This window comes from Pogona vitticeps, chromosome 6 (genome assembly GCF_051106095.1).
Source record: "Pogona vitticeps strain Pit_001003342236 chromosome 6, PviZW2.1, whole genome shotgun sequence".
Taxonomy (NCBI): domain Eukaryota; kingdom Metazoa; phylum Chordata; class Lepidosauria; order Squamata; family Agamidae; genus Pogona; species Pogona vitticeps.
In genome coordinates, this window is record NC_135788.1 from 82,880,440 (window position 1) to 82,892,386 (window position 11,947).

Here is an 11,947-nt window from a genome sequence, read left to right on the forward strand (position 1 = left end):
CTAAATCTAGTTGCAATCCAAAGTGTTTAATTCAGTTGTTGAGGGGCAAAGAACAGGGGCCCTTACTGTACATACAGAATTGATACATGCAGTTTGTAGATCCCTAACCTCTTTCACAAATTATGTTGACTGCACAAGAGTGGTAGAAGAGTGCATTATCCTCATCTCTCTCATGTCTATGCAATATCTGTACCTGTATGGCGTTCTAGAGAAAAGTAAGAAATGATTCAGGTGGACTAACAAGACCGTAATTTTGCATTGTGCCATGAAGGTTTGGTCGACTTCTTCCCTTTTTAAGACATAAATCCAGCTATTAGTTTTAATAAGGCAGAACTATTGAATCAAGTGCTGAATAATAATAAGTTAACACTTGTGCAAATCCCAATGATTCAATAGATCTACTCTAGTTAGAAGTAGCAGTTGTATTTCGGCTATAGCTCACGGTCTTGTTAAGATTCATTATGGAAAAATACTTCAAGTGAAGGTTATACCTGCTCAGGTAGACTCTATAAGGAACAGTTTAGTCAGATGGCAAAATCAGTTTGTTACTTTTTCAGTATTAACTCAGAAAAAGAGTACTGCAAAGGACCTTCAGTTGATTTGGATGACCAGTGTTGTTCAGGATTAAAATGCCATTTCCTGTGCCCACTTGCTTCCTGTGCATTTGTACATCAACCCATGGGACAAAAAGAGCAGATCTTTCCAATATTCTCTCCTCACAAGGAGGCCTCCCTGTTATTGTCTACTGCTTGGAGAAGTAAGAGGAGGAAACAACAAGGAGAAACAAACTTTGGCAACCAATCTAGTGTGCCAAAACCCAGAAACTCATATTTGTAGTTTCAAAAGAAAAAAAATTGGCTCTGTATCATATGGGTCTAATTGGATTTACTTCCTCAGTGCAGAAATACTTGAGACATTTCTAGAAACAGAAGAGACTCTCAGATTAACACGTACAATGCACTGAAGTTACAGGTGGCAAGACAGTTGGAAAAACAGTTATGCTGGCTGAAAATCCTCCTAAATGTAGAGAGATTGGAATTTAGGGTAGCTTGTTTCCATTGACGTTTGAGTACATTCAGATTTTGGAAGTGCTAAAAAAAGAAAGAAAGAAGTAAACAAGCAAGCCTTAGTTCCTGGAATCATACCCTCACCCCCTCGTTTCCTTTTTTTAAAAAGCCACTCCTAGTTTCACACCTTATAGCCCACTGACAAAGCAGGAGATAATATAGGCACCGTTTCTTTTCCTTGATAAAATTGCCCCCACTCTGGGCAGTGTATACTGTTCTCCCCTTCCATCTCTGTTCTGTCTTCACAATCGCAGCCAGACCAAGAGAAAGTGACAGGCCCCCTGCTACTCGATGAGCTTTATGGCTCAAAGAGGAACTGAACTGGTTTCTCCCCAATTCTGATCTCTGTGCCTGATGGCATAGTAGCTTTCCCACCTCTCATTTATCCATTTCATAATTCCTTTCACATAACCATTTCCCCATGCATGCTGTAACACTATATTTCTCTTTCTAGTTAGACTGATCTTTCCCTTGATGTTTATTTGCTAACTGATACACTGTCATTATTTTAAATTGCATCCCACATGAGGGAGATTATATTATGTGCTTGAAAATGTGATTTTTTAAAAAAAAAAGAACATTAAAGCCAAAACACAAAAGGTGCGAGAAAGGAAATTGTACAAAGTAACGTATGCTAACAATTTTGTACAGTTATAGATATATAACAAAGCACGAAAAAAATTGGTACCCCACAGGGTCGTTGTGATGACATGAGGAGGGAAATAAACAGGTATGCTGTCTGGAGCTCAATCTATGAAATGTGCAGTGAACAAAGAAATACACATCTGTTAATAAATGTAAAATATGCTAAGCAGGCATCATGTTCTTTCTTAAATTTAAAGGAAAGAGGAAAAGAAGGTGGTATGTAACTCAAGAGAGGCACTGGGCAACAGCTCTCCTCCTGGCATTGCCTACCACCATTTTCCAGGGATCCCTCATGCACAGAAGGACCCTGTGATTATTCTCTCTTTTATTGTTTTACACTTTTTGCTTGTTGCTCTAATGTCTCTTGTTTCTTTAATAAAGTGCTGTGGCTTTTTGTCTATTGATGTGTACATAGTCACCCAATTCCAAAAGAACTCTTGTCAACCTAGACAGGACCATCCCCAGCTGGATTCCAATCCTCACTCCCCCCAACACGCTGTTATCTGCCCTCAAGCAACTTAGACTTGGGTGAAACTATGAAGGAGTGAAATCCAAAAAGTCCTATTATCAACAGGGTTTGTGGTTTCATTGCTTTCTATTTACTCTTGGTAGGCAATACTGTGAACAGATTTCAGAGATCTGCAAACTATGTCAGGCTAGGTTCTCCCACAACTGCAACATTCACCTATAAGAAGATTGAATCTTTAGTTCATTCATCTATCGGATCCTGTCAAACTGTGGATGGCTTCACTCATTAGCTCATAACATTGAAAAGTTTGTTCCAAATTACTATGTACAAATGAAAAAGGTAGACAGTGAAGAAAGTCAACAGAAAAAAACTTGATTCATTTGAAAAGTGGTATCCGAGGAGAGTTTCACTCATAACAGTGGACTGCAATGAAGGCAAACAAATGGGTTCCAGATTAAATGAAGCTTGAATTTTATCTGGAAGCAAGAATGGCTAAACTGAGGCTATCATACTTTGGACATACCACGAGAAGACAAGACTGAAATATGAAAAGTGGAAGGCAGCAGGAAAAGACAAACACTGAGTGTGAAATGGATGGATTGACTTCTTTAAAGAAACAACAGCCTTGAATTTGTGAGAGCTGAGTAAGGTTTCTAATAATAGGACACACTGGAGGTCACTAGTCCATAGGATCATCATAAGTCAGAGGCAACTTGATGGTACAGAAAAAACAACATACCAAGCAAAGTTTGGAAATGTTACATTTTGGGACTACAGCTCTCAGAATCCTGAGTTACAATAGCCATAGATGACAACAGAATCTTCTTCAGGACTGTGATGCAACTGACCACCTGATTTGTTGAAGAGTCAGATCAATGGTTCCCTATTCACAGACATTGATTGGCTGCTACAGTTGGCATGGAGACAGCTGAGGCCAAACAGAAACACAGCTCTTTGATGTCAGAATGAGGTCACAATCTGGACTGGTTTTTGTTTCTTTGCAAACCAAGAGACAGTTAACAGTCAGACTGAGCCTTAACATAATCAGGATGGATGTTTGTGATACAAAAGGAAAAAGGTATGTCTGTTTGTGTGGGGATGTAGTAACCTTTGACAACTTCTGTGGTATGGGATTCAACCACCGCTTGGGCCACTGGGAAGTAGCAATGGCAAACCACTCCTGGAATATTTAGCATACCTCAAAGACTGTTAGTGTCACTAGAAGTCAGAAGGGGTTTGCTGGCACATGACAGTCACCTTAACATTTTAACATGGGAAAAAGTGTATGTTGTCAATAAAAATAGTCTCTCTAGAGCAGTCATCCTCAACCTTTGTAGGACCGCAGACTGGCTGAGCCTCTGAGGAAGGCACCCCCCCGCATGTGCATGCGGGTGTGCGCGTACTCTCGGGTGCATGCGCGAAGCGGTGGGGGAGTGCTCACCTGCCAGCACCAGCGTGAGCGGTCCCTCACCCCTTCGCGTATGTGCACGGGTGCCTGCACGCCCACCTGGATGCCCACCTGGAGATGAGGCTTTGGCTGTGAAATGGCTTCCATTAGCTTTGGTATTTATGAGGTAATCTCTACTGGGTACGGGCACTTCCTCCTGTCATCCCAACCTTTTCTACCAATTTTTACCTCAGAGAATTGAGGATGTCTGATCTCACTAATGGCATCACCATATTCAGATGCCTGTAGCACATTTTTAGGATCCATGTCCTTGACCAAATAATGTAATTCCCCTGGCAAAACTGAATAAATTGTTCCAAGCCAAACACATTTTTCATTTGGTCTAAGGAGGTGATATGTTCCTGTTCCAGTCATTTATTGAGATATTGTGTCAAACATGCTCCAAACTGGGCAAAAGACTCCTCAGGTTTCTTGGAAATTGAACTAAATTTCCTTCTGAATTAATTCCAAATCTGGAATACAACATTTTTCTATATGCCTCAAAATCTCTAGCTTGCTCCAGAGGCATCTGAGAATAAAATTCAGCCAAAACTCCACTTATTTGTGATCTTAAAATTATCATCCTCTCATTATCTTTAATCTCAAAGTTCCAACAAGCTCTCTCAAATGAAATTAGGAAAGATTCAGGACAATCTCAATTCCTATATTGGAAAATTTTCTTTAGGTTGATTTTTGAGAGACTTCCCACACTTTTATTATTATTATTATTATTATTATTATTATTATTATTATTATTATTATTATTATTATTATTATTATTATTATTATTATTATTATTATTATTATTATTATTATTATTATTATTATTATTATTATCATCATCATCATCATCATCATCAGCAGCAGCAGCAGCAGCAGCAGCAGCAGCAGCAGCAGCCGCAGCAGCCGCAGCAGCCGCAGCAATTTCCAGTTTCTTCATCTCTATTTGAAACTGCATTTCTCTTTGCCTGTTTTCTTGCTCAAATTCCCTTTGCTTATTTTCTAGCTCTAATCCCCTAGCTCTCTCTTCAGCCCTGGCTTTCTCTCTAATTTCCAATTCCTTGAGCTCTGATTCCTTAGCTTTCTCTTCAGCCCTGGATTTCTCTTTAATTTCCAATTACTTGAGCTCTTGATCCTTAGCTTTCTCTTCAGCGCTGGCTTTAATTTCTAGTACCCTCTCCTTCAGTTTAAATTCTTGTACAGTACTAGCTTCCACTTTTCAAAATCTTGGGAGCTTTGAATATTTTCTCCCTATGAGGCAATTATTAATGAGACCTCAGTTTCTTCCTCACTTTGAATTTGTGGGTTTCCATTACCTTCAGCTTCCTGAGGTTCAACTTCCCCCATAGCTGATTTTTTGTTGTTCTTTTAGAGTTAAAATGGACTTTCTTATGCTACTGTATTTTTAAAAGAACTTCTCTTTCAGCTGTTTTCCCCAGTAACTCTGTTGCGCTTTACTCAGCAGCTTTCTCCAGCTGCTCTCCAGCTCACAACCTTTGTTATTGAGTTTCTTTGTCTGAGCAATTCCTGTCTTTAGATAACAGAATAATTTTAGTTTTAACTTTTTATTTTCCTATTGCCTCAGATCTGTTTTGACCCTGGCTTCCACTCTTATCCACCACTGCTCCGTTTTTCTCAGAGCCTTGGATTTTGAACTAGCCCACTGGGTCTCTAAAATCCTGAGGTAAAAGAGTTTCCTTTAGAGTCAGTTTCCTATATTAAGTTCCCCCAGATCTGGGTTCAGAAGCCCCACTACTTACCCTTTCCACAAAAGCTCTAGCAGGTCACCCACTTCTTCATCACAGATCCTAACTAAAAAGGTACCCATGACTCCACTCCAAAGGTACTTTGACTTCACTGGATTTTTTTGTATCCTGTTGCTGTACACCAATTGTGACGCGCCCCTCGCATGTCCCCAGATTATTTCACTAGCCTGAGGCCCATGACATGTTCCTTCCTTTACGCTGCCACCAGTTGATCTCTGTCAACAATGTTTGCTAAGAAAGATCGAGGTCCATGCTTAATGTAAAGTTTAACAAAAGCAGGTTTATTGGATACCATTCACTTGAACAGGTTTTTCAATGACTTTAAAGTATTCAGTAGTTCAGTAATAACTTGTTTCACTCTTAACTCTCTTAACAGTGATAACTGAATGGGCCACTGAAATAATAAATGGGTCTCTTCTTGAGGAAGGAAATGCTCATTAGGCCCATTAGAAAGAAACCGAGTGTAGCGTTCTCTATTTACTAGGTCTATGGTTCATGTTATATCATGTAATGGTTCATGTTTGTTATGGAATGGAATGATTCATGCATATTAATGTTGCTGAGAGGCAGAGCAGAGAGAGATGCTATAAGAGGCGGAGTCAGAGAGTCAAGAGGTAGATTGAGTAAGTAAGAGAAATGTAAAAGTCAGGCAGTAGAGAGTAAGAGTCAGACAGAATAATAGAGTGTGTAGTTTGGGAAATTTAGGAGTAATTAGCTACTGAAGATATTTATGAGTCTGTAATCAATAAACTAAAGTTTTATTTAAAAGGACTTGAAGTGTGGACCTGAATCTTTCTGAAGTAATGGTGATTTAGAGATCACCTGGTGGCAGCAAGTGTAAAAGAGTGGGGTTTGTTTGCCTTTGGGTGCTCTGAGGCTTGAAGGTCAAGCAAGGGGCACGAGGATGGACACCACACCGAGCTTGGTGGCAGAAATATTGGCAATTATAGGCCCATCACCAATGTTTCTTTTCTTAGCAAGGTAGTTAAGAGGGTGGTGGCCGATTAGCTTCAGACTCTCTTGGATGAAAACAATGCCCTGGATCCATTTCAGCCGGGCTTCAGGCCGCACCATGGCACAGAAATGGCATTGGTTGCCCTGCTGGGTTACCTACTTGGGGAGGCCAACAGGGGCAAAATGTTCTTGCTTGTCCTCCATGATATCCGATCCACCTTTGATACCATTGACCATGGTATCTTCCTGGGGAGGCTCTCTGAGATGGGGATTGTTGGCCTTGCTCTCGCTTGGCTCTGGTCCTTATTGGAGGGCTGTCCCCAGAGAATTCAGCTTGGGGAGAATGTATCGGCCCTGTGGTCCCTCAGTTGTGGAGTCCTGCAGGGTTCGATAATCTCCGCAATGCTGGTACCATCCATATGAGGCTATTGTGGGGGTGATCTGGGGAGGTGGAGCTTTTCTTCACCAATATGCTGATGACACCCAGCTCTACATTACCTTTTTTCCCATCTGCAGTGGATGCCGTTCTGTCTCTTGGGCGCTGCCTGGAGGCTGTTCTGCAATGGATGCAGTTGAACGGACTAAGGTTGAACCTGGACAAGACAAAGGTCTTGCGGGTGGGTGGTCCCAAAGTGAGTGGTTTTGAGAACTCCCTTTCTTTTTTTGGGGGGGGGGGTGACTCTCACCACAAAGAATTTGGTTTGCAGTCTGGGGGTCCATCTTGACCCGGCGCTTACCATGGAGACCCAGGTAGCGTCCGTGGTTCAGTCTGCGCATTTACATCTTTGGCAGATCTCTGAGCTGCGTCCCTATCTAAATGCCGGGGTGCTCACCACGGTGGTCCATGCACTAATAGTCTCAAGAATAGACTACTATAACACTCTCTATGTGAGGCTTCCTTTAAGACTGAGGCGGAAGCTTCAGGCAGTCCAGAACATGGCGGCCAGTCTATTAACAGATTTCTATAAAAGATTTCACCATATTTCCCCCACCTTGGCCACCTTACACTGGCTACCTATCGGCTTCTGCATTGATTTCAAGGTGCTAACTATTACATATAAAGCCCTTAATGGTTTAGGATTCATATCCGGCAGAGCGCCTTCTTCCGCCCAGTTCTACCCATATCACCCGCTCCAGTCAGACCAGGCAGCTGAAGGGCCTAACGCCAAGAGACTCCTCATGGGAAAAAACTAGAAATTGGGCCTTTTTGGCAGTGGGCCCTCACCTTTGGAACGACTTACCTGTAGAGATCTGCCTGGCTCCCTCACTGAGAGCCTCCAAGACTAACCTAAAGACATGGCTATACAGGCATGCCTTCCCTACAGCCATTACCTAGCGTATCTCCCCTTTTCTTTTCTTTTCTTTTTCTCTCTCCTTTTTCTTCTTTTTTCCTTTCCCATCTTGGACTAATTTGGATTTTATCTTAGTTTATTTTTATATTACAGTGGTGCCTCGACTTACGAACTTAATTGGTTCTGAAACTCTGGTCATAACTTGAAATGGTCGTACGTCGAAGCACCATTTCCCACAGGAATGCATTGAAATGCAATTAATCCATTCTGTCCAAAGAAAAAATCACCAAATATATATATAAATAACTGCAAGATCCATCGGAAATGCGATTAATCTGTTCCGGCCGAAGGAAAAAAGAAGAAAAGAAAATCAAACAAACCATGCAAGACCCTTCAGAAATGCAAAAAAAAAAAAAAAAAATAAAAAAAAAAATAAAAAAAAACAGAGAGCAAGCAAACTTGGGGGGGGGACACCCAAAAACAATGACTGCAAGATCCATCACAGCACAGAAACATAACCCCCACAGCCCAAAACCATGCTGCAAAACCCACCCAGAACAGTTTTTAAAAAACAGAAAGCAGCACCTTACCTTACCAGGCAGCTCAAAGCCACCTCCAATTGCACACACTCTAACTGCTGGGGCAAAAGAGCTACAAAGAAGCAGCCCCTTCGCCTACCAACAGTTAGCAATTTGAATTCTCTGCCTTTTTTCTCTGCCTTTTTTTGGCTGTAACTCGACGCTCCAGCTGCAAATCAAAGCAAAAATTTGCAGCTGGAGCTGGCTGTAGCTTAAAATGGTCATATGTCGGGACATTCATAAGTTGAGGCACCACTGTATATATAATCCACCCAGAGTAGACACGTTCTAGTTGGGCAGTATATAAATCAAACAAAAAAACAAATTCCCTATGAGTTCAACACTCTTAGCTGCCTCCCTTAATTCCTAACTCTGCCACTCTCTAACTCCCACTGACTAATTCTTCACTTCAGTCTCTCATCTCTGACTCCACCTCCCAACAGCTCCCATTGGTACATGCAAATAACCTCCTACATGAGCCAAAGCAGGGTTATCGCCATAGTTACTATTTGCTATTGTGGTCAAGAAAGAAAGGAAGACATGTTCATTTTGTAGAGAAAAGGGATGCTTCATTAACTGGCAGGAATAAGGAACTGTATCAGTTGGACAATCCATCCATGTAGCTTTCAGAAACCCTGTCCTAAAACCATTCATGGACATATTCCAGCATCATTTTGTTTGTGAAGGTATCTCTTTCCAGGGTGCAGAAGTAGCGATGGGATGCTAATTATGTCCACACACACTTTTCTAAAGGGCTAAATGCTTTGGTTTCACCTGTAGGTCTTCTTCAGATGCATCATTTCTGCAAGGAGAAGAGGGGAGACTCTCTCTCTCATTTATTTGTATTCAAATGTCTTAATTTTGTACCGTTCCCCCCCCCCCCCCGCAGGGACCTAATACTTAATAATCAGTTCCTGCTAGGCCCAGTGGAAGAAGGACAACTGACACCTACAAAGAATGTGTGGCAACTTGAAAAAGCCATGGATGATGGGAAGAAGACAATGCTGAAGGACCAAGGAAGGAACCTCCTTTAGACATTTCATGTGCAGCCATGCCAATTGCTGAACGGTAATGAGTGTTCAAGACCCAGTGTGATGTAGCAGATAGAAGGATGGACTAGGACTCAAGAGACCTCGGTAAATACCTCTGCTCAACCATGTAAGTTTGGAAAACTGGTTGCACCTTGGTGTGGCGATTCAACATAAGAATTGCTTGAATCAGGAAATATGGGAAACAGACATTGATTCCACTAATCCGCCCTAGATTCTGCCTTCAGCAAACATTGCCGAAGCAGCCTAAACGTACCAGCTCTTGGCCTTGTTCCACCTTGACTTGTGGTAACATCAGATTCCATCCTGATTCCCACTTCATGAACATGGCTCCTCCCCTTATTGCAGCTTGGCTATACGCCCTACCATCCAGCTAGGAAGCCATAGCACTCCCTTTTCTTTGCTGAACAACTTTATCTAAAGTTGTAGCCCTTTGAATTTTCAAATTTCTTCCACGTTGCATGCGTTTATGGAGAAAGTAGTAATCTCTCTGACAAATTTCTCTTCCCTTCCCTAAATAGGTCTCTTTAAAGAATGTTGCAAATCTCTGTGAACACCAGTCAGACCAGGCCTGGCAAAAAGGTGGGAGAGAATATCAGGAATTACTGGGATGGATTATTGTATTAGTCAGAATTGCAAATCTGTATTCCAGGATCCCGTCTGCTCTCAGCAGATCCCTCTGTCCCTCCCTTTGTCTAAAACCAACTTGCCAGGTCTCCAGGGGGCCAGGCTGAGGTCTGCCCAAACACTTGATGCCTGAAGCATTTCTTGAAATTCAGACATGAGGTGTGAAATGTCCCACAATGTAATAGTCTTGATCAGCAGGTGTACCTGAGCCTCCTCCAGGCCTCCTGTTCCCCTCGTGAGTCGCATCTCATCCCCGCACCTGTGGACCCACAGACACCCTTACCTGATGGCTGCAGCTGTTGGCTCCAGCAAAGATGGGGATCCAGTTCAAGTGTTGGGCACCATGGCAGAGAAGGAAGGAGGGTTCCCTCCCCCTCCTTTCCTTTTCTTGTCTCCCTCTTCTCTCTCCCAGGTTCCTTTCTTCTGTCTTGACCCTCTGGCTCTTCCACTGCCTTGCAAGGGTTAGAGGGGCAAGGGAAGAAAGAAGGGAAAGTGAAAGAGAAGGGGAGATGGGAAGGAGGGGGAGGAGAAGCTGGGGGGAGAAAGGGAGGGAGGAAAGGAGGAGGGAAGCCATCATCCTTCCCTCCTTTCCTGTCACCTACTGTGTGCCTCTCCCCCCTCCCACCATATTCTCATATGGGCTGAGAAGAAGCCTCTGGCTTGGCCTTTTCCAAGAAAACTTAATTACCAAAGAATTGTGTAGCGAAAAGATGGGTGGAATAAGCACCAAAGCTCTGCTAATATCAAATAAGACCATCCCAACTGCAGAGCCAAATGCCCAGTAATTTCAGTTTAAATTAGTGAGCTTCTGAATATTCTCTATTCCTTTTTAAATATCACTTAAAATGTTGCTATAACCAGAAACATGCTTTTTAATGTCTGTTTGGCCAGGAAGGAGTTTAAAAGTTCTCTTCCTGAGAATCATTTCATTTGGTCCTGACTGGCAAGGTCAAAAGTTCAGCTCTCCCTTCCCAGCTCATAAGCTTCAACTTTCTAACTTTGGAAGGTTCATGTTGGTAAGGCAGTTTATAAGAAAGTTGGACGGTTTCACTATTAAAAGGCCTTTTTTCAGGATTAGTATTTCACCCCCTGTAGCCTGGATTTGTTTCCAAATAAAAGCAGCTGTGACCAACCATTCTTTTTCAAGAGAAGCAAGATTTGTATTTTCATCTGTTTTAAATTTGCAGAGAAAAAAGGTCATTTGTGTCTGCATGGGGCAGGGGCAATTAAAGGTTTTACATTAAAAAAAATCAAGACCTTTTGGCTGTAACTTCTCAAATTTGACAAAGAAAAAGAACAGACTGTCTTTTCTCAGGCTCCTCCAAAATAGTGGTGCTCATGACTCTGAGGGGTTTTGGAAAACGTAGCAACATAGCAGTCCATAGGATGGGGGGGCAGGGATGTAGAGGGGGGGGATCTCTTTGTCTCCTCACACACACTGTGCTGGAGCCAGAGCCGGAGGCAGTTTAGCAGATGTGTATGGGAGGGACGGGTAGCTTTGGGGGGGAGCGATAGCTCGGAATCCATATGCCAGTCAGAAATGCTTCCAATTGATCTTCCGAACTTGGGGGGGGGGGCGGAATCTGGGACTCAGAGGCCAAAATCCTCTCAGCAGCATAAATTATCCATGTGTTGAGGCAAATGTGGTTTGGCCAGGTCAAGTCCTGTGTAGGTGCCTCAGGTCCAACAGCCTGCAGGAGTAGAAAAACAAACTTGGAAAAATAGAGAATACAACTACCAGAATACTTCGGTCACATTACTAACATGGGAGTTGTAACAAAAAAGTTTGCCTGTTATTCAGAATTTTGACATGTACATTATTTCCTAGGCATTTCCTCTAAAACCAGATCATATGAATGCTTTGCTCTACATGCATAGAATTATTCATATTTATTTATTCATTTCTTACATCTGTCTAACTTTTGTTGTTCAACAGTGTTTTCAAGTCTCTCTTGAACCATAGCACCAAAGCTATGCATCAGTGAAGTTCTACAGTATGTATCTCATCTTACTAAATTACAAACCCAGGATTCTGTGGGAGGGAACCATGGGA